The following is a 27,500-nucleotide window of genomic DNA, read 5'->3' as shown; positions in this document are numbered from 1 at the left end:
TGAGTGACGAGTCACTTTTAGATTTTGCTTCCAAAAGTGCAAACAAGAAAAGAGAACAGCCTCGTAAGTGTTGCAGATGGCCGGTACGACGAGGGAGCTGATGACCACTGTGAAGAGAAGACAGCTTGGGTATCTGGGGCATGTATTGATGGGAGGATGGTCTTGAGAGAGACTTTCTCTTGGAGATGATCAAGGGGAAGAGAGCAAGAGTAACACAGAGGGTGAAGAACATGGATGGAATCAAGACAATGGTGGGAACAGGAAAGATAAAGGAAGTACTGAAGCTGGCCAAGAATAGAAGAGTGTGGCACTCTATAGTCGCAAACGTGACCTGACATGGCATTGCGGTAATGTAAGTCACTTCTCCTACAAACTTACAATAATTGACGTACTGCCACATATCCTACACATTCGTCGTCATATATCTTACACAGAAATAAGTATCCAGTACATTTCTTACACAAAAGCTGAGTACCCTACATACAATGCCTACAGATTTGACCGTATTAGAGCAGTTCTGTTCTGTCATAATTTATATCCTACAAGAATACAGCATATTTGCTACACACAATAATCTCTTATGTCACATTTTCTACACTGTGTAAGCACACCCTATTGACTCGAGTCTGTATTCGGCGTTTTTGGCTCACTACACTGCTGTTGATGGCCTTACACCAGTAAAAAAAATACTTATAATAACCTTATTATACGTCCTTTCTGCCCAATATCTTTATCTTTGAAGCACCAGTTAAGTCTACTTTAGCCTCGACCCGGCGGCATTTGTTTCTCCATTCGACGGAACAGGTTACATCATATCTTGTACTTCACTGCTCCTGGGACAAGCATGGCTAGTTATATATATATATATATATATATATATATATATATATATATATATATATATATATATATATATATATATATATATATATATATATATATATATATATATATATATATATATATATATATATATATATATATATATAGCAGGACCAGGAGTCTTGAGGTATCACAAGTAAGGACACATAAAAAGCATCCACGACCGAGGACCAGAATTTATTTTTCAACAACGTTTCACCGAGTCTTTCGGCATCATCAGGTTAGCTTGACATTATAAAAAGATAAAACCGCAACTGTGGGCTGGTGATCCAACAAGGTACTGTGGGTTGTCCTGGTGCATCCCAGCAGGATGGCCGAGAGGCAGGAGGACTGGGGCGTTGCCATCCACCCGTGGCCAGTGATGATATGGCAGGAGCAGGACTCTTGAAGTATCACAAGTAAGGACACGTAAAAAGCATCCAACGACGGAGGACCAGAGTTTAAGTAAGGACAAGTAAGGACACGTGTCCTTACTTGTGATACCTCAAGACTCCTGCTCCTGCCATATCATCACTGGCCACGGGTGGATGGCAACGCCCCAGTCCTCCTGCCTCTCAGCCATCCTGCTGGGATGCACCAGGACAACCCACAGTACCTTGTTGGATCATTATGTCATGTGTTTGCCATTTTCAATGTCCTATTTTTCTTCGGTGAGGGTTAATGTATTGATACTGTACATCTACACATCATTATGTATATCTATAATTGAACACTTTCCTCTTAGTAGACACGTACCAAACGATAATTTACTCCCAGACAGTTATAATAACAATTGTTTTGTTCTGTACCGGTTCTGGTCTGGATCAGTTCTGGGGCTTATGTGAACTTACCATGAAAGCTACTTGTGATCTCGCTGAACGTTTCCTTGTGTGTCTCAGAACTGAAGGAGGCAGTCACAACCTGTTCCCTAAAGACAACTCTCCTTTTTCACACAAAACTACATGCACTTTCTCTCACTCTTTGTGGAGGTGGTGGTGTAAACAACGCACCGAGGAGGTCCCATTTTCAACACAATATATGGGAAAAGTAGATAAAGCAACTACTAAGGGGGTTTTGGACTTTGTTATAATTTAAGGCTAAAACTTTGTAGCTGAGTACCACTCCCCACTTGACCAATAGGCCATTTTTTTGCGCATGCGCACTAGACCTGACAACGCCTGAGCGTCCTTAGCAACCGCCCATAATAATACCACCTCTGTAAACCACCACACATTATATATTTAAAAATGGATAAGAATTCACAGAACAACTCTCAAGGCCTTGAAGGCCAAGTAATTGATGGGCTTCACATGTTAGAGGATAACTTTACAGTGCCATCAGCACAACCCACAGCAATAACGGAAGTGCAACCATTATTATCACCTCTAACGCAGACCGTGGTAGAGTCATCCAACTAGAGATTTTTTTAACAAACATTTTCGTAAGCTAGGTTTGCAAAAAAGATGCCGTGAATTGGGAGTGTCTAGTGTTTGGACAAGTAGCAAAAGCCAACTCATTGAGATGATAATTGAAAAGTCACGGCCAGCTCCCAACGATATTGTACGTGATGGTACACACATACCATCCTCAACCAGCCACTCACCGCCTGCACCCAATGAGGTTACGAAGACTCTTTCTTCCCTCTGACACCCCTCAGCAGGCTAACTTAGACCAGGACAGAGTGGACATGCTCGATATCGTCAGAAAAATCGAGACAATCGTGTCCAAGCTAGATACTAAAGATTCTGAAGTTGACTTGTTAAATACTGAAATAAAGACGGCCTATCACACAATCGAACAACTTCAAAACCGAATTGCTGAGTTGAAACAGCATTACTGTGGGAGTGAAGCACATTCTCATGCATCGGGAACATGCTCTACGCCATCTAACAACTGCCTCCTCCATGGAGATACGAATTTACGAACAATTTTACGTTCCGATCTCCAAAATAATTGCCAAATAAGGACCATCTTTGAAGCAAATATGGATTTACTGAGATGCTGGATAAAGGAAAAACTAAGTTATATTCCATCTCAGTGTAAAGTATACAACGGAATCGCAGATATACTTGAAGAGAAGTCACCAACAACAATACTGATTAACTTAGGTCTGTTGATCGCTGAATTACAGAAGACAAACAGTGAAATGAAGGTGCATGTTTGTCAGATTTTGTCACCTCCCAGTCCACATAAAATACAGACAAGAGATCAAAACTATAATGAACAGCTAATTGAATGGGGTGAGGCCAACGGTATAAATATAATCAGAACGGTTCCTTCATTCACACTGAGCACAGGTGAGATAGATAATTTCTGCTTCGAAACGAAAATTAGTTCTATTCATATCCCACGCTGAATAGACTGGGCGCAGTCAAGTTACTCAGTACTACTAAAAGGCAGTGTCCAGACCTCCATCTTTGCAGTAATTGGGAGGAAATCAAGAAAAGTATAAACAGACAAACACCACAACGAAGTGTAAATAGATACATGGGTCACAATAACCTCAGATCAGTCAACCGAAAACCCGCCCAGAGCGCTGGCTCGCGCGGCCCGCCAATCGACGCAGATATGCTTGCTTCCCTACGCTCTCATAGCAGGACAACACAGCAAGGAAATTCATACACTCAAGCCTCCCACCCACAGAGCTTCCCTTAAATCCGTTACTGCTCCTAAACCATGAGGTCCTTTCCATCTCACACCTGCCAGGACAATGACAAGAGAACATGAGACAGGCTGGAACAGTGAGGAGGATGCATTCAGTCCCAATCTGCACGACGTAGCCCTGAGGAGAACACAGGAGGACAGGCACCATACAGACTATAATCAAGCTCGCGCCTATACCTTATGAGAGGGCAAATGGAACAGAAACCACCCAGTGCAGAAACACACAAGTACCCCGGTGTCTGAAATTCAGGAAATGTATAGTGATAACTCAAATGGTTACAGAAGGTTAAGAAATAGATATGCTAGTGAGAAAATTAAAACAGGGTGTTACAATTGCGGAGAATTCATTCATATTCAAAGAAATTGTAGGTTTGACCACAAACTCTTATGTGGCAACTGTTAACATTTAGGCCATAAGGGCCGATTATGTCAACAGTATAGGGTATAGTATGATAGCAAAGAAGCATCTGCCGTTGTTGAAATAAAGGAATTGAAAAGGATTTACTAACTGTTGAACACATTAATGCACAATCACTGATGTCGAGTTTGGAGGAGGTGAAGTTATTGGTAAGAGATAGAAAAATAGATGTTTTATGTATAAGTGAAATATGACTTCAAGCAAACACCCTAGATGGCTATATAAAAAAAATCCTAATTACAAGATTTTTAGATGCGACAATGGTCGAGGAGCCGGGGTATGCACATATGTCCATAGTACCCTCAATCCATCTGTCATCAACCTACATGTGCCAAGGCCGACAGGCGTGGAGGATGTAAGGGTAAAGATACAGTGCAGGAAATGGCCGGCCATCATCATTGGTTGTGTATATAGATATCCCAAGGCTTTAGCCACATCATTTTATTATATTCAGGACGTTTTTAGGATGGTTTGTTTGCGGGACAAAAGTGTCTTTATCCTAGGTGATTTTAATGATGACATGATGACGGGCAATAAAATCAGTAAGATAATAAAAAAATAACAAGTTGACACAAATAATAGATAAACCCACAAGAACAACATCAACATCAGCTACGTTACTAGACCTTATAATAACTAATAAACCTGATGTCATCCTTTCACAAGACCATGATCTGTTGTTCTAAATGTAAGAAAACCTAGAAAACAGCCTGTGGTAAAAACCTTTCGTAATTTGAAGAACTATGATAAAGACACTTTCTGCCCCCTCCTTCTTGACAATGTTCATTATATGAATAATATATTTTTAACTGACAATGTCAACAAACAAGTAGACATTTTTAATGTTTTTTTATTAATAGTCTTAATATGTGTGCCTCCTCTTGTAACTAGAGCACTGAAAGGAAAACCAACACCAAGGATGAATGACAATATCCGTGAGGCAATGGAGGAATGTAATAACTTACAAAGAGAGCTTAAAACTGACACAAGTAATTCACGGTTACGGGAACGCTACAAGATAGCAAAGAAACAGGTAAAGCAACTCATTAATAAAACTAGGACGGATCATTACCACGACCGTCTTAAAGACAGTAAAGGGAACACTTCAGTCACATTGAGTGTCATTAAAGAAATAATCCCTAATAAGAAAAATAAACATAATGCTTACAATTTTGATAATTTAAGTGAGAAGTTAGACGAATTCAATAATTTCTTTTCTAGTGTTGGAGAAGCCACTTTTAAACGCTCACAGAAAGAATTAACTAATGAAGGTAATCTATCGTCCAATTTCCTCAGTCTAATACCAATATTGTCTCTGCTTTTAAACCAGAACTCATAGATACGAACACGGTTATATTAACGGTCAAAGATCTTAATGCAATCAGCTCTGTCGGCTGTGATGGTATAGGGTTACGATTTTTTCCGGGACGCACTGTGTGTCATAGTTCCTTTCCTCACGTGTATAGTCAACACATCCTTGGTGACGGGAACGTTCCCTGAGACCTGGAAGTACGCACTGGTTGTCCCAATATACAAAAATGGGGACTCTGATTGTGTGAATAATTACAGACCAACATATCTAAAAAGAAAATTATTAGCTATGGGGTCCCACAAGTCTCTATCATTGGTCCAATATTATTTGGCATCTATATAAATGACTTACATGCACACGTTGACGGTTTCTTGATACAATATGCTGATGATACGCAATTTTTGCACTGTTGAACTATAGAAGATTTTAATCAAATCATTAAAGACACTGAGGACATTCATGCTAAATGTCGAGATCATTTTCTAAAGAATGGTTTGATGTTCAACTCCTCTAAAACTCAATGTATTCTTATAGGAAACCGTCACCTGTTATCTAACATTCCACCTAGCACAACGATATATTTTAATGGGAACATCATATACCCAAGTAAACATGTGAAAAACTTAGGAGTCCCTATTGATCGTTTTATGTGTTTTGACGTCCACATTAATGCGTTGAATAAAAAAGTTATTGGTATTTTAATGTATATCAATAGAATAGGTGATAGATTAAATAAACAAACCAGAGTCATTGTCGTACAGACTCTCGTTCTGAACTTAATTGAGTATTGCATTAGGATATGGGGGACTACAAGTGACACGGTAATATCTAGTGTATAGAAATTGCTAAATTTTGCAGCAAGGGTGGCAGTGGGAGGAGTAAAGAAATATGATCATATATCTCCATCTCTGAAGGACCTGAACTGGCTAAGATTAAAGCAAAAACATGTTTTTTACTTAGGTGTAACCATTTTTTAAGTTTTACGAGGATTTTATCCAGATTGTTTTTTGCCATTAAGCAGTAGACAAGCTGTCACCAGTATCATCACCAGACAGAGGCACAGCTTGTATGTGCTGCGCACCAAGACACACAGTGGAAACAAGCGCACTTCTGTACTGGGAGTCAATCTGTGGAACGCTCTCCCGCCCTCTCTCACACACGCGCCCTCTCTTAACATTTTTTAAAGCTAGACTTAAGGAATTTCTGCTAACAGATAATGTTTAAGTTAGACTTAGGTTTTTACTGCCACCTTTTTGAAAATTTACTCTCTAATATGTCTTTTACTTTATACTTTTATCTTAGTGTGTTTTATTTTATCTTATTTCATTTTTACGTTTTTGTGTATGTGTATGTGTGTTTCTTTTATTTAGATTTTTACCTTTGAAGTTTAGTAGTAACAATTTATCAAATTTTACATTACCATATATAATAATTACAGGAGACTTTTGCATTTGAAAATATTTTAATCACTTACTCACTACACATATTATATCCTTCGGGATCGGTTACCATAAATGTACCTAGGTCCGAATGCTCTTTCATAATCAACCATAAATGTCTGGACACCTCCCTCAACTTCTCTATTAACATATGCAGCATTCTCACTTTTAGACCTAATTTTTAATCTGTAGAATACCACCTTTCTTCTAACAAACCTCATCTTCTTTTCCTCAACTAAACACAGCTGTTTGAGACCACTAACGGTAGCCTCTTGTTCTTTTCCCTCCTACTTTTCCTATTCTAATTTTCGTTCTAAAGCTAGATGTTGCGTCTATGTTCGCAATGACTTGACTGGCTCTACTGGCCACACTCTTGAATCTTTCGATTTTCCACCATTTGGCTTCGACTTAATAGTCATTCTCTAACTAAATCTATTTGTGTTGTCTGTCTCTCCCCTAACTTCTCTGACTATAGTCATTTTTTTTTTTTACTATTTAACTCCTAAAGTGGAGCACATTCTATCATTTCGTGGAAATCTCCATCGTTGGAGATTTATATGTTCACCACTCCTGGAGAACTAACCTTCAACTTTGCTATCCTTTGTGACCTAATTCAACTGGTGCAAAAATCTGTTCCTGGTTGTCTTGGAGATACACCCAACATTCTGGACTTTTTCCTTACCTCTAATCATTCTGCTTATGCCGTTACCTAATCTTCTCCGGTGGGCTGTATCTTGTCTTGTTTCTCCAATCCCTTTCCACAGGATCCCCCCAAGGCAGAGGTGCCTCTGTTGTTTGCCTCTGCCAGTTAGGGCGAACTGAGGCGGTATTATGCTGATTTTAGAGATCCATGTCTGTATCCTGAACGCATAACAGAGGTGATGGTGTCTGGCATGGAGGAGTTCATTCCTCATTCTTTTTCTCACCTAATCCTTCTAAACCTTGGTTTAGCAAAGCCTGTTCTCGTGCTATACATGATAGAGAGGTTGCACACAAAAGGTACTTCAGCCTTCCATCACCTGAAACTAATGCATTTTATATTTCTGCCCGGAATCATGCGAAGTCTATTCTTCGACTTCATAAACAGAAAATGTCAAAATTTTTCAAGATCCAACTCCCTTCGAGATTTCTGGCATCTGGCTAAAATCATCTCCATTAACTTTACTTCATAATCTTTCTCTCGCTCTAGTTCACCCTGATGATATCAATGCTATTACATCTGTTTCTAGACCTAAAAACTTCTCTCAAACCTTTGCTAATAATTCTACCTTGTAACCGCCATAGGATAGGTAGGACCCATTGTACATAAGTATATAGGAATCTGATGCAATCTCTCGTAATGTGGTGCAACATGTATAAATGCTGACCTCATCTTTTCCTTTAAACAGGGGTTGCAGTGCTTCTCTATTCCATAAAACTAACTAGTACCCTGTTGCATTCATGATTGTCTCAGATAACTAATCCAAATTAATGTAGTCTCTATGGGTAGGATGCATTTTATATAGGTATCACTACCAGTGAGAAATAAAGGTAATGCACGACACAATACACCTCATGGAAAATTCCCCGTCACATGACCGACGCCCTGTGTCAGCACCTTGGAGGCTGGGCGGCGGTGGGCGCGGGCAGCCGCGCAGAAGGAAGATCGCCGGCGACTGGGAAGTGCGGGTGTGTGTCAAATGTGTGTGCCTGTGAACTGTGCTGCGGGAACTTAGTGACTCTGTGTACTCAGTGACATTACAAACACTTTCCCGAGTTTAAAACACGTTTGCCGTATGTTCTTGTACGTGGCGTGTGGACAGCACTTGTAAATTTGTACATAATATACTAACTTTTATAAACTGAGTTTTCCTTGTACACCTGGGTTGATAAGAAACACTAGAACTACCAGTAAAACCGCTCGGCTGGACAGTAAATCAAAACAATAAACTTAATAACTTTATGTAGGCCTACAGAACCTACAGGAGGGCTGCTAATCAAACAAAGTTAAGCTTCATACAACCAAAACGCTTAACAAATGGTGTTACAGCTTTGGGATGACCCACTGAGGAACATTAAAATAACCCAGAAAACTCAGTAATTACAGAAACGCGTGATTGTGAGACAAAACGAAACATTGTGAACTTGCCTTCTGAATGGATTCATACGGGAAACCGAGGAGTGAGAGGGTAGTGGAGAGTGGACAGTGAGAAGAAACGCTGACTCCAGCTGCTGACGCGCGCTGTGCTTTTGGTAGCTGCCACAACAAGTACTCTCCCCCTTCTCTTCGCTCTTAAGTCACCCGTGTGGAAGGCTTGTTTTCACTTGAACTCTCACGCACGGCGTTACTGCGACGCACACACTCACACCCTCGAGAGTTACGCACTTCCCTCTCGTTACAATTGTCGCCTGACGGCTGAGGAACAAATAACTCAGCCTGTATCTTCTCAATACTTCGGCTGTTATTGGAGGGCGTGGTACGTCTTCAAACGCTGACGGTACACTGGGCGTGGTACATCGAGGTGGGCGTGACTGGCTTCTCATGAACTGAGGGGTCGTTCGAGCTGCCTGGGAGGAAAACTCCTTTTGACCTCGGGACGTCCACGGGACCGGGCACCTCTCATCCCCAGCCCACTCAGCCTCTCAAGGTCTTCCGAGTGGCGAGGGATAACGCAGAAGACGTAACCAACTGCGGCTGCCGAAGCAATACTATAGGTATTAGGTGAGAAAACAACAGTTAGCTGACACTACAGTAAACATTAAAATAAATACATCACTTGCTGACATAAATATTTGTGATGATTTATTGGAGCTGTCACAGAAATTAATGTGATACAAGCCCTTTTTTGTAGTGTAGTATATAATTTTCTGTTGCATTATATGTTCTCCCTTTTTCAGTTGCCTGTAGCATATCAACAATTACCATTTATCAATACTAATATTTAATGTGTGTATCTTTATGTTTTTCTCTTTAATTTTCTTCAAGGCGTCTGAGGTGACCTTAAACTTGCCTTAGAAGTCCTGGAAGTTGAAATGGATGCATACATAGTAATAACAAATAAATAAATAATTAATTAACTTAACTAATAAATAAATAAATTCTTATAAATAAATGGCTAAGAAGGACCAAAAGTTAACTTTGCTGTGCGAGGAATTCGACACACTGAGTGCTGAGAAACGTGCGGAAACTGAAAAACCCGAAACTGAGGAAATTGGAGATCAGTTTGAGGATACTACAAGTAATGACACTGATGAGGACTCTCGTCGTTTGAGAAGTGGTAACACGCACCGTAGAGTTGATCCTTCCTCTCCTAACACTGTTGTAACTCAGTCTTTAGGAAATCCTTTCAGCATGACCCATAACCCTGCACCAGGTGGTGGTGGGCCTTCAACCCCACTTATACCACAAGGTAACGCCGTAACCAAGGTTTTGCCTGTTGTAGCTGAGGTGCGAGCATTCTCTGGAACAGATCCTGAATATTCAGCCCGTGAATACATTAGTCAGTGCGAAGATGTAATGAGGCACGCGTTTGTGACGGAGGAAGTAGACAAAATTTCCTTTCTGCGGTCGAGTTTACAGCCAGGATCGCAAGCTGCTCTGATGATGCAAGCAAGCGCGTTCACAGATCCTTCAGAACACGGAGACTATGAACAGTTTAAAACTAATTTCCTGGAAACCTTTGGGAATAATCTAAAGCACAGTTTGGTGAAGGGCGTCAGTGATGCGGTGCAGTCTATGCTGGAAAACTCTGCTTCTCTTAAAATATGGCAGGCGCAAACAGCAGGAAACCGCATCTCCTCTGATTTCACCCAATACCTACAGGATAATGGTTGGATGAATGGAGACTCCATGTCTGCAAAAGATATCTATAAATTTCTGGAGTTCTTGGTGTTTATGCACTCTATCAGGGAGAACTGTAGGATGTGTGCTTTGTCTCTAGATTATAAACCCACGGAAACCTTGCATACATTCGCACTAAAACTAAAAACTAAAGTTGCAGAAAGGGGTGGTAACGCTCATCGTGCTGCCTCTACAGTGGCGGATCGTTTGGCTGCTTCAACGGGGGCTGCGACCCAGGGTGCTCAAACAGCACCGGAGGAACATCCTTCTACTTCGTACGCGGCGGTGACGGCGGCAGGCGAGCCAAAATTTACCTGCCACTACTGCCAGCGTACCAGTCTACCATTATGGCCCTAGAAACAAAACTCGGGCCAGTACAGGCATCATTTGCTGTGGACACTGGCGCTTCTGTTAATGTGCTGTCCGAAAGGACTTATAGAGCACTGAAGCGTGTGTCCCGTGGTGGGCGATATCGTCTTATGCCAAATGACCTTAACCTAAAGGGAGTTACTAGTGACCCACTGGATATTCTGGGTATTGTTCGTCTCCCTGTAAACTTGGGTAAGGGTACTTCAACTATGCGTTTGGACTTTTACGTGGCATCAAACTTCGGGTTGCCCTCAGATGGCCTTCTGGGTTTGACGTCTATGAGATCCAACCGTATGGTAATAATTCCTGACAGTAATGTCATCAAGTATCAAGGAAAGAGTTTTCAGGCAATCGGGACGCCCAGAAGCCTAGCTTCTTTATCCCGATACGAGAGAAAGGTAGAAAAGGCACCAGATGGTGAACTTGTTTCTGTCCAGTCAGTTTCTGTTGTTACGGAGGTTCCCACAGAACAGGGTGAGAGAACGCTTACCGACTCTGGAGCTAAGCCGCGAGTTAAGGCTGCGACCGGAAAAACAATAAACACAGGGAAATGGACAGTTGTTCAGGCTACGGTAATTGGAAGTCATAACATTCCTGACCGTACAGCTATGCACATCCCTGTATCCGCCCCAAATGCACGAGTAGGTTGTGATATCTGCATAGAAGGACCTAGTAAGGTGAAAAGATTAGCAGTGGAACCAACTCTTTGTACCGTGCGAGATGGACATAAAACATCTGCTCTTGTGGTAAATACCACGGGTGGACCAATTAAACTCAGACAAGGTGTTTTCTTGAGTGAAGCGCTAGCGTATGATGGACAGGTGGCGCCTGAACCCGTGGACTTGGCTGAATCCAGTGTTGCCTCTGTATGTGCCTCAGTCAGTACAGACTTTATGGCACAGACTCAAGAACTAGAAAACCTTGTCACAGTAGCGGATTACCCCGAGCTAAGGAACTCACTCATTCAACTGCTGAAGTGGTATCGTGATGTCTTTGCCTTGCCCGGAGAACCGTTAGGTGCAACTGACAGAGCAGAGCACCACATAAAATTAAAACCAGGAACTAATCCGATATACATACCAGCCTACAGACTGCCACACAGTCAAAGGCAAGTGGTTGAGGAGCAAATCAAAGAAATGTTGGAACAAGGTGTTATAGAAAACTCCCGGTCACCCTGGAATTCACCTTTGTTCCTAGTCCCTAAGAAAAATGGACAACTTAGTCCTGTCATTGATTTCAGGCGAGTAAATGAAGTGACAGAGGACGAAAGGTTTCCTTTGCCTGTTCTAAAAGACTTATTAATGTCATTAGGACAGGGAAATAAACTTTTCAGTAGCTTAGATCTTGTAAGTGGCTACTGGCAGGTACCGATGGCACCTGAATCGCGGGCAGTAACGGCTTACAGCACTCCTCAAGGCCATTTTCAATGGAAACGCATGCCGTTTGGATTAAAATCTGCTCCGATCACCTTTCAGCGCATGATGAACACTATTTTTGCTGAGGAAATAGGCAAAAATGTATATGTGTACCTTGATGATGTGATCATATGTGGAAAAGACTTAAAGTCTCACTTAGGCAGTTTAGAATCTATTTTATTGAAATTGAGAGACTCTGGCCTTAAATCCAAATTAACTAAATGCGAATTCTTTAAATCAAGAATTAAATTCTTAGGCCACGTAGTGGATGGCGATGGAATTCACACAGTAGAGGACAAAATCCTCGCTGTTAAAAATTTTCCACAACCAAAGAATGCTGAAAATGTTTGTTCTTTCCTTGGGTTGTGCAGATACTATAGGTCATACTTAAAGGGATTTTCAAAATTTGCATCACATTTGAATACCTTGCTGAGAAAGGACATTCCTTTTCACTGGAATGCAGCCCAGAATAAAAGTTTTGAGGACTTGAAATTTGCACTCACCCATGCTCCTGTTTTGGCTTTTCCAGACTATGAAGCTCCATTTATTTTATTCACGGATGCTTCGGCCTTGGGGCTTGGTTCGGTGTTGATGCAAACTGATGCAAGTGGTAAAAAACCGCGTTATTGCATACGCAAGTCGAACTCTGAAACCAGCAGAGTCAAATTACTCTGTAACTCACCAGGAGACTCTGGCTATTATATGGGCTCTCAAGCAGTTTAAGGATATCATTCTGGGATATCCAATAACCGTGTACACTGATCACGCCGCGGTTACTGAGCTTTTTAAAGGAAGAAACCTGAGCGGCAGACTTGCTCGTTGGTATTTAACTATACGGGAATTCAACCCAACCTTCAAGTATTTGCCTGGTCGAGCTAATGTAGTGGCGGATGCCCTGTCTCAAAATGTGCATGTTGGAGGTGTAGTAGAGCAAACTCCTACCATACAAAACTTTTCCCTGCATGAGCTGGCTAATGCTCAACGTCAGCACAACGTCTGGAGCAAGGTCATTTATGCTCTGGAATCTGGCGATGAAACCACTTTACCCAAAACACATGTGCCATTTTCACAGTTCTTTTGACACAGGAGAAGGTCCTTTGCAGATGTTGTACTTCAGGTAAAAGAGATCCTGTAACACAACTGGTGATACCCGAGTCACATGTACCGGTGGTGTTGTCTTTACTTCATGACACTGCGATCGCTGGACACAAAGGGAAAGATCATACTCTGTCAGCTGCGCGTATGAACCATTATTGGCCAACTATGCATGTAGATATAGATGAGTACATTAACAAGTGTGTACAGTGCACCCAGCATAAGGGTAGCGTACCTAAACCTGCTCCTATCCTGGAATATCCTCCACCTGAGCGACCTTGGGATGTGGTTGCTATGACGTACTACAGCTTTCAGTTAGGAGTCGTCAGAGCTCTAAGTATGTGCTGGTGATGGTTGATCATTTCAGCAGGTACGTGGTTTTAGCTCCACTTTATGATAAATCTGCCAAGGCGGTAGCTCACGCTCTAGTGACAAACTTATTCTGTCCTTACTCAGCTCCTAGTCTTATTGAGTAACAATGGGACAGAATTCTGCAACAATGTACTGGAGATCTGTAAACAGTTTGGCATAAAACAAACATTCACAGTAGCCTATCATCCTGCAAGCAATGGGCTGGTGGAGCGCGAACAGGAAAATTCTTGACGTTTTGCGCCCAGTCGTAAATGGCTTTATGGAAAATTGGGAAGATTGGTTACCTCATGTTGCTGCTAGCATAAACAGTAGCGTTTGTGAGTCTACGGAAGGACTCCATATTACATAATCTATGGAGTGGAAAAGAAACTTCCGTACGACTTGTTGAGCAGTCCACAGAATCCTGTTAACAATGTGGACGATTATGCTCAATGCCAACTCAAAGTGTTTTCAGACACATATAAAGGAGTCACAAACAGGTTAAAAGCTTCTAAAACGGCCATGAGCTCACAGCAACACCGGCGTTCTTCACCTGTAAGAATTAAAATTGGTGATTCAGTAATGGTTAAGGTCCCTGAGAGAAACGCAAAGTTAGCTCCTAAATTTGTTGGACCACGTCTGGTAGTAAACAAACTCCATGGACATAAATTTGAAATACTAGATCCATTGCTAAACACGCTGGAAGTTGTGCACTGCGATCGGCTTAAACGGACCGATGTCAAGGCTAATCTGGATTTAGTTGAAACAGCCTATGTAGACAAAACTACTCGGCTTGGAGGTGCTCAGAATGTAGCAACCCATGATTATAACCTTCGTTCACGTAATTAAAGCTCTTAAATCTATTCCAGAGATGTTTGCCCTCTTGGTAATCCTCGTTCTGCATGCGAGCGTCGCCTTAAAGCCTGCACTTCTCAAGCCAGGAGCTCTGACCGGTCATCTGGGAAGGGTCTATCTGGTTGAGGACGCTTTGTGGGTTACCTATCCCCACGAGTCTTTGGTGGAAATACCAGAGAGGCTTCGAGATGTTGCATGCCGGCTGAACGCGGTTTTGGGAACTTTTGAGAAGGATTTCACGGACGGTTCCGGGAGCCTACTGAGATTTTGTCCCTTTTGCATGCTCGAGTGCGCTATGTAAATGACACGATAACCTTAGCTTTGGAAAATTATGAGGGTCTGTCGGTCACTAACCGCACTAAAAGAGGATTGATTGATGGATTAGGTAAACTATCTCAAATGTTGTTTGGAACAGCAATGAATTAGGATGTAGATGAGCTGAGGGATAGATATAACCAATTAATGTCTGTGGCCAAAGCTAACAACAAAGCTATTAACCTAAATTGCAGAAATATTGCTAGGCTGGAAAAGCAGATTAGTGAACTAGCTTCTTATACGAATCTTTTGAGATACTCAGTGAATGAGATGTTAAGAAAACTAGATTCTTTGTATGAATTTTCTGTTATTGGACAGGCTTTGTCTGCTTTGGAGAATGTTGTCTCGTCTCTTTTGCACACTAACCACAGAATAACAATGAATATCGTGGATGCAGCCATGGGTAGGGTTACCACTTCTCTTTTCCCTGAAAAGGTCTTTAATTTATCCCCTTTATTTGATGTGCATTTGATCCATCATTATTACCCATTGGTGGAATCTGTCTTGACGACAGAGGCCATAGTTTTATTCACGTTCCTTTTAAATCAACAGAAATCTTTGAATTGTACAGACTGGAACCTTTCCCTTTTACGGTAAATAATACTGTAATGATATTAGACGCAGAAAGCTCTTTGGTACTTGTCAAAGATGACTTTTCAGTGTACGCGACTGATAAATTCTCAACACTTGGTGGATGTCGGTCCGAGTATCAGAATTTGTATTTCTGCCCGTCATCTCTTTTTGCCTTCTTACCCACAAAAAAAAGGGGGTAGTTGTGAAGTAGTGTTGACTAAGGAGGATGCTTCAGCAGCTCTTTCTCTTTGTCCGTACAAACAGTTAGTACCTAAAATAATGTTTCATAAGAGTTTCCATGGACATCACTATTTCTTTTTCACTGGATCTCTGTATGTGTCAGTGAAGTGTCCTAATGGTTCTGCATATCAGGAGGTTTCAGGTCACTTTGCAGTGTTGAACGTGTGTTCTTTAAAATCGGAAAATTTTCATGTTTTTCCTGAAAAGTATCATGAGGCTTTTATTTCTAACATCACCTCTCCTATTTTTCAAATAGACACTCTAAATAATCTAAACATTACAAAAATGAAATTTATTACCAACTCTGTTTCTGAGTTCTCTTTTACTAACATCTCAGATTTTGAGACCGGCATACATGAGTCTCTACCAGAGTATCTAACACCTTATGTGCATTTTCTACGGTGTTCATACCTGTCCTTGTCTTCTGTATTTTACTAATACCTTTGTTCTGTTGTCTTAAAAGGGCTACTTCATTGTATGATGTTCTTAAAGCAAGGCTCCAGCGACGGCAGGAAGACACTGGGAATACTCCTTTGTAACCCGCATAAACATGGTTAGGTACATGTCTCTAGTTACGTCGCGAGGACGCGACGGGTAGGTGACCGTGCGACGTAACCGCCATAGGATAGGTAGGACCCATTGTACTTAAGTATATATAGGAATCTGATGCAATCTCTCGTAATGTGGTGCAACATGTATAAATGCTGACCTCGTCTTTTCCTTTAAACAGGGGTTGCAGTGCTTCTCTATTTCATAAAACTAACTAGTACTCTGTTGCACTCATGATTGTCTCAGATAACTAATCCAAATTAATGTAGTCTCTATGGGTAGGATGCATTTTATATAGGTATCACTACCAGTGAGAAATAAAGGTAATGCACGACACAATACACCTCATGGAAAATTCCCCGTCACATGACCGACGCCCTGTGTCAGCACCTTGGAGGCTGGGCAGCGGTGGGCGCGGGCAGCCGCGCAGAAGTAAGATCGCCGGCGACTGGGAAGTGCGGATGTGTGTGCCTGTGAACTGTGCTACGGGAACTTAGTGACTCTGTGTACTCAGTGACATTACAAACACTTTCCCGAGTTTAAAACACGTTTGCCGTATGTTCTTGTACGTGGCGTGTGGACAGCACTTGTAAATTTGTACATAATATACTAACTTTTATAAACTGAGTTTTCCTTGTACACCTGGGTTGATAAGAAACACTAGAACTACCAGTAAAACCGCTCGGCTGGACAATAAATCAAAACAATAAACTTAATAACTTTATGTAGGCCTACAGAACCTACAGGAGGCCTGCTAATCAAACAAAGTTAAGCTTCATACAACCAAAACGCTTAACAACCTAGGATTAGAGAGAGAGAGAGAGAGAGAGAGAGAGAGAGAGAGAGAGAGAATCAATAGTATATATATATATATATATATATATATATATATATATATATATATATATATATATATATATATATATATATATATATATATATATATATATATATATATATATATATATATATATATATATATATATATATATATATATATATATATATATATATATATATATATATATATATATATATATATATATATATATATATATATATATATATATATATATATATATATATATATTACCATGCGCCTGAACAGGTGTTGCACAATGTGAAAATAATTTATTTCCAATCAGGAGTTCTGCATCTGGTTCACGCTGGCAACATTCAAGCTGATCGTTTTCACACTTGCATGCATCCGCTGTCGAATCCTAGTTTCATTATTAGGAATATATATATATATATATATATATATATATATATATATATATATATATATATATATATATATATATATATATATATACAGACACACACACACACACACACACACACACACACACACACACACACACACACACACACACACACACATACATCTATGGTACAGGAAAGATGCATTAAAATCACGACTTATATTCAAATTCTTCGGACGGTTCGTAATCCCATCTCCAGACACTGAAAGGACATGGAAAGAGTGAGTGACGGACCGTGTTTAGCCACTAAAGTTCTCCGGAAGAAGAGGTTTTGGACTACGAAATTCTTTTTATATCCCCTAATCCTAGTTCCGTCCTCTATCATACCATGCCTATCATCATGATTCAGGTAAAGGTAAATTCTAATTCCATATCCATTCTTGGAAAGAAAAACGAAATTTTAATAAAAAATATAAAAAAACATTAGTTCAAGAAGAATACAAATATATCTCCTCTCAACAGAATATATATATATATATATATATATATATATATATATATATATATATATATATATATATATATATATATATATATATATATATATATATATATATATATATATATATATATATATATATATATATATATATAAACTTCCATGTTTTGACCCATTTCCGTTCTCCTAAGGCGCCTTGTCGGCAGACATTATCCCTTCATCGGGTTTTAAGTCACACGTCTTGGAGCACAGACAGGGAAACTCTATTGCTTCTTCACCGTACACTTATACTTCCTAAGCTGGAGTACGGCTGTGAGATCTATTCATCTGCAACGGATGCACGGCTACGCGTGCTTGACTCCGTGCATCATGCTGGGGTACGTTTGGCTACGGGTGCATTTCGGACATCTCCAATTCCTAGCCTACTAGTGGATGCTGGTTTCGGGCCGCTTGACCTCTGGCGCCAGTCTTCGATGCTCCGGTGTTGGTTTCGCACCCACCGTCTGATTCTGTCGCTTGTGTGTCAATATTGCGGGACTCGCGTTCGCAGGCGTATGTCACTCGATCTAGTCTCCCTAAACCTTTTGGACTTCGAGTCGCAAATCTCATGACGGACTTATCTATCGCCCCCACTCCTGTCTACTCCTTCCGTCTCCCACGAGTTGGTTAATGGCAGCTTCCTGTTGTCTCATTATGCCCTCCTGCCATGGATGGCAAGAAGGATTTCCCACCAGCTCTGTCTCACACGGTTTTTTCGAACTTTTTTCTACCAATTCTGATGACATCCTTGTTTTTACTGATGGTTCCAAATCCGATGCAGGCGTTGGGTTTAGCGTGGTTTTTCTCTCCTACCGGTCTGGCAGCCTTCCTTCAGTGGCTTCAGTCTTTATTGCGGAGCTCTCTGCCATAGTCCTTGCTTTACATATCATTTTTACTCTTCCGGTTTCGTCTTTTGCAATTTTTAGTGACTCCCGCAGTGCTCTTACTGCTCTCTCCTCTATTATTTTCCTTAACCCATTGGTTTTATTAGCCTTGGAGTGGCTATATCTGCTTACCAAAAGAGGATATCGTGTTGGGTTCTGCTGGGTCCCTGTTCACGCTGGTGTTCCCGGAATGAACGCGCAGACCGCCTTGCTAAAGAGGCAGCAAGTCGCGTTCCACCCCCTGCCCCTGTCCCTTTTAGAGATGTATTCCAGTACATTCGTTTGGTGATTGTTGCAAGATGGCAGAGGAGGTGGCAAACGGGAGTTGCCACCTCGAAAATGGGAGAGATCACCACTTCCGTTCGCCATGACTGGACATACATTCATATCCGCGACCGCCGTACACAGATTGTATTAGTGCGGCTTCAAATAGGTCATACCTATCTTACACAAAAGTATCTCTTGACCAGGGACCCTCAACCCTACTGTAATGAGTGCTTGGTGCCACTCACCGTACGGCACCTGCTAGTAGAGTGCCCTAGTTTAATTGAGTTACGACACCGCTACCTCTACCGTTGTCGCGGTAGAGATAGCTGGGTCTATTACCTGTCTAAGGTCTTTGGACCAGCATGTCTGGCCCCTGGCCATGACGTTTTTAGATTTCTGGGAGAAGCTGGCCTCCTCCTCAATTTGTGAATTTCATTTTTTATTATGTATTTTAATGTTTTATTTATTTTTATTGTAGTTTTAGTTTCTTAGTTACTTTTAATTTTGTTGTTTTTAACTGCTTTTAGCTTTTATAAACTATACTGTTTTAATTCAAATATCTTTGCGGCGCCATATGACCCTAGTTGTTGCAGCGCCTAGAACAAAATCCATCCATACATCCCTCTTTTGACCGACTGTCTTCAGCCTTTTTTTCTCAACGCCGGAATGTTACATCACTTTCTGCACACGACATTACCCATATATTTACGGGAACTTTTCTCCTAATCTAGCAAACTACACTTTTTCGATCCTTCTACGGCTTCATTGCACATGTTTTTCTTCTTTCTTTCATAACATTGTCCCTTTCCCTAATACAAGAGTTAACCAGTATTCTTAATCACTCAAACCTTTCCTTGCTAAACTCTTAAACTCTTTGCCTGGCTGTGCATTTCTAACTACATATGAGTTGACTTCATTTAGAAAGAAGAGGTAATAGACACCTACCGAAACGATAGTTTACTCCCAGAGAGGTGTAATAGCACTTACCATTAAAGCTAGTTGTGATCTCGCTGAACGTTTCTATTTCTGCCTCACTACTCAAGTGGGCAGTCACAGCTTGCCCTCTAAAGACAACTCTCCTTTTTGACACTAAACTACATACACTTACCACACACACACTCTTCAATTAAAATTCAAAATATAAAAAAATGGCAACTCCAGATCCAGCCTCGGTGAAACTTTCGCTGTCGTGTTAGACATATGAAAAGTTTTTGATAGAGTCTGGTACAAAGCTTTGATTTCAAATTGCCCTCCTACGGTTTCTATCCTTATCTCTGGAAATTTATCTCAAGTTTCCTTTCTGACCCTTCGATTGCAATCGTGGTAGACGCCCCGTGCTCTTCTCCTAAATCTATTAATAGTGGTGTTGCTCAGAATTTTGTCCTGTCACCCACTCTCTTTCTATTATTCAATGACCACGCTTCTTGTCCTGTTCAATCTTACTCTGATGATACCACCATACATCTTTCCATGGCCTTTTGAGAGACGACCAACCCTTGAGGAAATCAACAGATCAAGCAGGACCGCCACAGAATGCCTGCCTTCTTATTTTTCTGTGATTTCTGATTGGGGCAAAGAAAACTTAGTAGTATCCAATGACTCTAAATCTCAATTCCTCAACTGTCTCCCTCTTCTACACGGAATATCATCGGTCTGTCCTTTACTCATAATCTTAACTGGAAACTTCACATTTCATCTCTTGTTAAAACATTTTCTATGAAATTAGGCGTTCTGAGGCGCCTCCGACAGTTTTTCTTGTCCCTTCAACTGCTAACTTTGTACAAGCGCTTTATCCGTCCTTGTATGGAGTACTTTTCGCATGTTTTGGGGGGTTGCACTCTTACGTTTTATTAGATAAAGTTGAATCAAAAGCTTTTCGTCTCATCAACTCCCTTCCTCTGACTGACCGTCCTCAGCTTCTCTCTCACCGCCGAAATGTTGCATCTCTTTCTATCTTTTATTGCTATTTTCATGCTAACTGCTTTACCTATCTTGCTAACTGCATGCCTCCCCTACTCCTGTGGCCTCACTGCACAAGGTTTTTTCTTCCTTTCACCCCTATTCTGTCCAAATCTCTGATGCAAGAGTTAACCATTATTTTCATTCATTTATACCTTTCACTGATAAACTTTGTAACTCCCTACCTGCTCGTAGGCTGGCGGAAACGCCTTAGAACACCAAACTTCATAGAAGCTGAGATGTGAAGTTTCTATTTAAGATTATGAGTAAAGGACAGAAACATGACAATCTATATAAAAGATAATGTCAGCTGAATGCCACTGAAGAAGAGGAATTTGCTGTATGAAAGGTTGTTGATAGATATAGAAATTGAGTTTTTGAAGCAATGAAGACTACTAAGTTTTCTCTGGGCCAATCAGATATATTAGAAAGATCAGAAGTAAGGCATTTTGTGGCGTTCCTATGTGATTTGTTGACTTCCTGAAGAATTGGTCGCTCTGAAAAGACATGGAAAAATGTAGGGCGGTATCATCAACATAAGAGTAGATAGACAAGAAGTTTGGTTAAGATCACTAATGAATAATAGAAAGAGAAAGGATGACATGAGAACATCCTGAATAACACCACTATTAATAGATTTAGGAGAGGAACAGTGACCGTCTACCACGGTTGCAATAGAACGGTCGGAAAACAAAATTTAGATGAACTTTCAGAAAGAAAGATAGAAAAAAAAGGAGGGCAATTTTGAAATCGAAGTTTTGTGCCAGACTTTTCAAGTCCCGCCCAACTGACAGAGGCAAAACGGCAGAGGCACCTCAGCTTTAAGGAGGGATTGGGAAAATAGGATAATATATATATGAACTTGTGATCGGAGGAGCCCAACGGAGAAGATAGGATAACAGAATAAGCAGAAGAATTAGAAGTAAGGAAAAGGTAGAAAAGAAAGCCAAAGCTGGAGGTGAGCACTATAATCTATAAGGATGGAGATCTTCGCGAAAGAATAGAGGGATAGCATTGATTGTAGTGAAAGGAGTTAGGGGACAGGTAGACAGCACAGATAAATTTAGTTATAGTGACTATTGAGTCGAAACCAGATGGTGTAAAACTTGAAAGATTGAAGAGCGTGAACACTAGAGCAACTTATGTCGTGCCCACACAGACGCAACATCCAAATTTGAAACGAAAGTGAGGATATAGAAAGGATGGAACAGAAAAGAGGCTATTATAAGTTGCCTCAGACAGCTGTGTTTCGGTAAGAAAAAGATGTGTTTTAGTAGATAAGAGGTGGCGTTTTATTGACTAAAAATGTGTTTTAGTAGATGAGAGGTGGTGTTTTATTGACAAAAAATTATATCTAACACTGCGAATGTTGCAGAAGTTAATGAAAAAAAAAAAAAAGATGGAAGTGTCTAGACATTTTGAGTCGCTATCTGAAGAGCAGTCTGACCTGGGGACGTTTCTGGTTCCATCCCTAGAAGGGGACTCCTAGGCTGGATTAGAAGTTGCCTTTTTATTTTTTTTATATGAGTGAAGGACGTGCGTGTAGTAATTGCATGTAGTTTTGTGTAAAGCAAGAGAGGTGTCTTTAGACTGCAGGCTGTGAATGCCACCTTGAGTTGTGAGACAAAAAGGGAAACCTTCAGCGAGATCACAGCTGAATTTAATGGAAGACTCACAGCTCCCCATGAACTGCTCTAGGCCAGAGTTGACTTGAACGATATCTACAGTATATATATATATATATATATATATATATATATATATATATATATATATATATATATATATATATATATATATATATATATATATATATATACTTTCTTGTATATGACACTGACATAAAATCAATCTAAAACTTAAAATCTTATTCAAGTATATTTACAAATGAGATATACATACCTCTTTGGCTTCACAGCCTATTCCGTACAATTATAAGCTATGTGTCGAACTTTTAAACCTTTGATATATGGATGAAGTCACTCTTTTATTCAGCAGTGATTTAAGGTACGTTACGCACTTCACTTTGGCGAACCAGTGACTGTGTCAGTGTGGGTGTGTAAGAAGAAGAAACAGGTGTTACAGGTGAAACACAACTGATGCACGGTGACACCCAGGCACCACAAAGAACAGCTGCCACGTCAACACCACAAAAAAAAAAAATGATATACAAAATACATCTTCCTCTCTCTCTCTCACACACACACACACACACACACACACACACACACACACATTCACACCATCATGTATTGTGGGGAGGGGACTGCTCTCCCGGCATTGATCCAAAATGACTTACATTTTCCTCAACTATTCTTCATCAACTTCTGCAACATTTGTGGTCTGTGATTTAATTTCCAATCCTTAGAACACCATTTATAAAATAAACTTCATTTTCCTTTCCTCACCAAAAACAGTCGTCTAAATCAACTGACACTAGAACCTTCTCTGTTCCCTGCAACATTCTCTATTCTCATTTGTTTTTGTTTCAAAGCTGGATGTCGCGTGCCTACGCTCTTCAACCTTCTAAGTTTTCCACCATCAGGCTTCGAATCAAAAGTCACTCTCTAACTAAAATTATCTGTGCTTTCTATCTCTGCTAACTCTTCTGACTGAAGGAAATTCTTTGCTCCTAAAGTGCAGCACGTTCTGTCCATCTATCCTTTCGCGGAGATCTCCATCCTTAGAGACATCAATGTTCACCACCAGCTTTGGCTTTCCTCTCCCTTCACTGACCACCATAGTAGGCTAGCCTTCAATTTTGCTATCGTCCATGACTTAGAGCTACAGGTGCAAAACTGACCATCTTCCAAATACGCTAAACATTCTCGACTAGTTCCTTACCTCTACTTTTTCTGCTTATGCTGTTATCCTATCTTCTTCGTTGGGTTCCTCCGATCACTATCTCATTTCTGTATCTATTCCTATTTCTCAAATCCTTCCTGAAAGTGGAGGTGCCTCTGGCGTTTTGTTTTTGCCAGTTGGGGGACGTAAGTTAATATTATGCTGATTTTTCCTTGAATAAATTATATTTCCCTGTCAGAGACCCATCTCTGTGTGCTGAACGCATAACCGAGATGATAATGTCTGGCATGGAGTAGTACATTCTTCATTCTTTTTCTCAACTTAAAATTTCTAATCATTGGTTTAATAAATCTTGTTCTCGCCTTATACGTGGTAGAGAGGTACTAGAAGCTTCAAATTTCGGAATGCTATACACGTTACATTTCTTCACGAAATCAGGCCAAATCTGTTCCTCAACTTGTCAAACATTCCTTCTTATAGAAAAAATGTCAAAATCTTTCAAATTCCTACTCCCCTTGTATTTCTGGCATGTGACCAAAAACATTTCCAATGACTTACCTTCTTAATCTTTCCCTTCTTTATTTCATCCTCGTGGCACTACTGCCATCTCATCTGACTCTAAAGCTGAACTCTTCTCTCAAACCTTTCTCAACAACTCCAACATGAACGATTTTGGACTTGTCCGTCCTTTTCATGCTCCCTCTGACTATTTCATGCCTTCAATTAAGATTCTTTGAAGTGATATTTTTCATACCCTAGCTGTCATAAACACCTGGAAGACTTATGGACCAGAAGGATCTGTTACGACCCCCAAGCAGTCTGATCCAGTGCCCTCAAGGAGCCGTGGGCACCAGTCACTGATTAGGTTAAATCACTCTTATTAAATACAAAAACTAAGATAAAGTAGTCAAGAGTGGCTTAGCTTCAATGCAACGGTTCTTAGCGCACAAGGCTTCTCAAGGGTTTAAGAGAACTGAAAAAATAAAATAAAGAAGGAATAAGAAAAGGAATTAAATTTAATTTATTTAACAAAAAGAGAAAAGTTAACAGCAAAACAAAATTAAACTCAAGGCCCGTGGATAGTTAAAAGTATGATAATCACATCCAGATAATTAAATAATAGCACTCACAACAATATAGAATCACAAAATATAATAAATCAGGTAAGTAAGTTTAGCCCTATTGCTTAATACTGAAATAAGTCACCCGTTGGGTGTCAACACACCTGCAGCTCAATACCACATACACAAAAAGAAATAACTCATCAGCACCAAGAAATATAATGAATAAGCTGCTTAAGGGTAAAAAGTATATGAGACCACAAAAATAAGTAAATAAGTACAACACTTATTAGGGGCAATAAGTAAATAAATTCACCACACACTTGCCCTCCCATCTGTCTGGTACACACAATAATAAGTAAATCACCATAAATAATATGATTGTTAAGTAATATAATCACAATAACACCCAAAATCTCTATTGGCTATACCAACACTCACAAAATGGCCGTCAGCCTTGGCGTCCCTCTGCGCCACACAAAGATAAATCACCCAAAATATACCGGGTTAGCACCCAAAACACCAAAATATTCACACGTCACTAAACACAGTGACTAAATAAGTGCCAAGGAGAACCAGAATCCCTACAATCAGGTAAATAAGAAGGTACTCAGCCAGAGATATGAGATATGAGATGAGGGGGAGTGGCGGTCACAGGTGCTAGCTCTCAGGCACACCCAGTGTGGTCTAAGTGGCGTCGGTTCACATGCCTTTGTCCGAGGGGAAAACATTATGTCACATGATGTAATCTGAGCACCCATTGTCTAACACTCTTTAAACCTGTCAGAGGGCATGATCACAAGACGATTTGACAATAACAAACATGACGTCACGACACTCTCTCTAGAATTTCTGACGAGCAGCCGCTTACACTAAAAGCATAGAAGTACATTAATACAATAAATATATACGAATCACGAAATACTAATGTAACATACAATAAAATAATAAATAGGTAAATATTATATACATAAGAAAGGCCGTCCTGAGAGCATTACAATCATATACACGACGAAAATATTACTATCAGGGCGCCATCACAATTTAAGCTAAAATACAGTGCAATATATTAAATATCTGATGGTCGTAACAGATCCCTCCTATTGTTCTCAAAAACTGTGCTCGCACCTTGCCTGACCAATTTTTTTCAACTGTGCTCATCGATTTTTTACTTTTCCTTTATACTGGAAATTTGCCTAACTTTAGCCTGTTCCTAAAAAGGGTGACTGTTTTATTCTCTCAAACTACCGCCATAGAGCTTTAATCTTTAGTTTGTGTAAAGTTTTTTAATGTATCTTCAACAGGTATATTCTCAAACATCTCTCTCCTATATCTCCTATATGATCGCTAATATGGCTTCTGTCATAGTCGCTCTATTGGTATTCTCCAGACTTTCCTTAATGAGTTTTGTTCATCCTTTTTCAGACATTTCTGTGAAATTTTTGCTGTTGCGTTAGACATTTATAAAGCCTTTGATAAAGTCTGGCACAAAGCTCTGATATGAAAACTGCCCTCCAATAGTTTATCCTTTTCTCTGCAACTATATCTTGTTTCCTTTCCAACATTTCTATTGCTGCTATGGTAGACAGCGACTTTTCTTCTCATTAAATCTAGTAACAGTGATTTTCATCAGTGTCCTTTACTATCACCCACTCATTCTATTATTAATTAATTGCCTTCTTAACCAAACTTTCTACCTTTCCTTTATGCTGGAAATTTGCGTACATTCAGCCTTTTCCTAAAAAGGGTGACTATTCCAATCACTTAAATTACCGCTATATAGCTTTAAACTCTTCCTTTTCTATGTTTTTTTTTTCAATCTATCCTAAATAGGAAGATTTTCAAATGTATCTCACTTCACATACCCTATATGATTGCCAGCATGACATCCGTGAAGGTCGCTCTTTATCTTAAGTTTCTTTCCTTAAATCTATTAATAGTGATTTATTGTCACCCACTCTCTTTCTATTATTCTTTAATGAATTTCTTCACCAAACTTTTTGTCCAATCCACTTAGATGATACCACTCTGCAGTTTTCCACGTCTTTTCAGAGATGATCAACCTGTCAGGAATTCAACAGATCACAAAGGGATGCCACTGTATGCTTGATTTCTGATAGTTGTTTGAGGCAGAGAAAACCTAATAGTGTTCAATGTCTCAAAAACTCAATTTCACCACCTATAAGCTCGACACAATTTTCCAGGCAACTATCCCCTCTTCTTGAAAGACATTCAGCTGGCCTTATCTTTGATATTGAATGTCTTCATTCTGTCTTTTATTCATAATATAAACTTCAAATTTCTCATCTCATCTCTTACTAAAACACCTTCTGTGAAATTAGGCATGCTAAAGCGTCTCTGATACTTTTTCTTGCCCCTGTAACTGTTACCTCTAAACAAGGACCTTACCCGTCCTTGTGTGGACTAATTTTCGCATGTTTGGCAGGGTTCCATTCACACAGTTTTATTAAATAAGTTCTAATCGAAAGCTTTTAAGCTCATATA

The 27,500-nt window shown here is 40.1% G+C and overlaps 1 protein-coding gene and 1 pseudogene across 2 annotated transcripts in view; one reads left to right on the top strand and one right to left on the bottom strand.

The window, feature by feature from the left end:
• The window catches only part of LOC123509195 (beta-1,3-galactosyltransferase 1-like), a 41,815-nt gene extending 18,609 nt beyond the window's left edge, over nucleotides 1-23,206 (bottom strand). For both annotated transcript variants that reach the window (XM_045263399.1, XM_045263396.1), the window contains exon 1: nucleotides 23,032-23,206. The gene's annotated coding sequence lies outside the window, so the exon portion shown is untranslated. The remainder of the gene's footprint in view (nucleotides 1-23,031) is intronic.
• Nucleotides 19,243-27,500, top strand: part of LOC123508411 — a 13,587-nt pseudogene continuing 5,329 nt past the window's right edge.

Source organism: Portunus trituberculatus, chromosome 3 (genome assembly GCF_017591435.1).
Source record: "Portunus trituberculatus isolate SZX2019 chromosome 3, ASM1759143v1, whole genome shotgun sequence".
Taxonomy (NCBI): domain Eukaryota; kingdom Metazoa; phylum Arthropoda; class Malacostraca; order Decapoda; family Portunidae; genus Portunus; species Portunus trituberculatus.
Note: the sequence above shows the minus strand (reverse complement) of the source record. Positions and strands in the feature narration are given on the sequence as shown.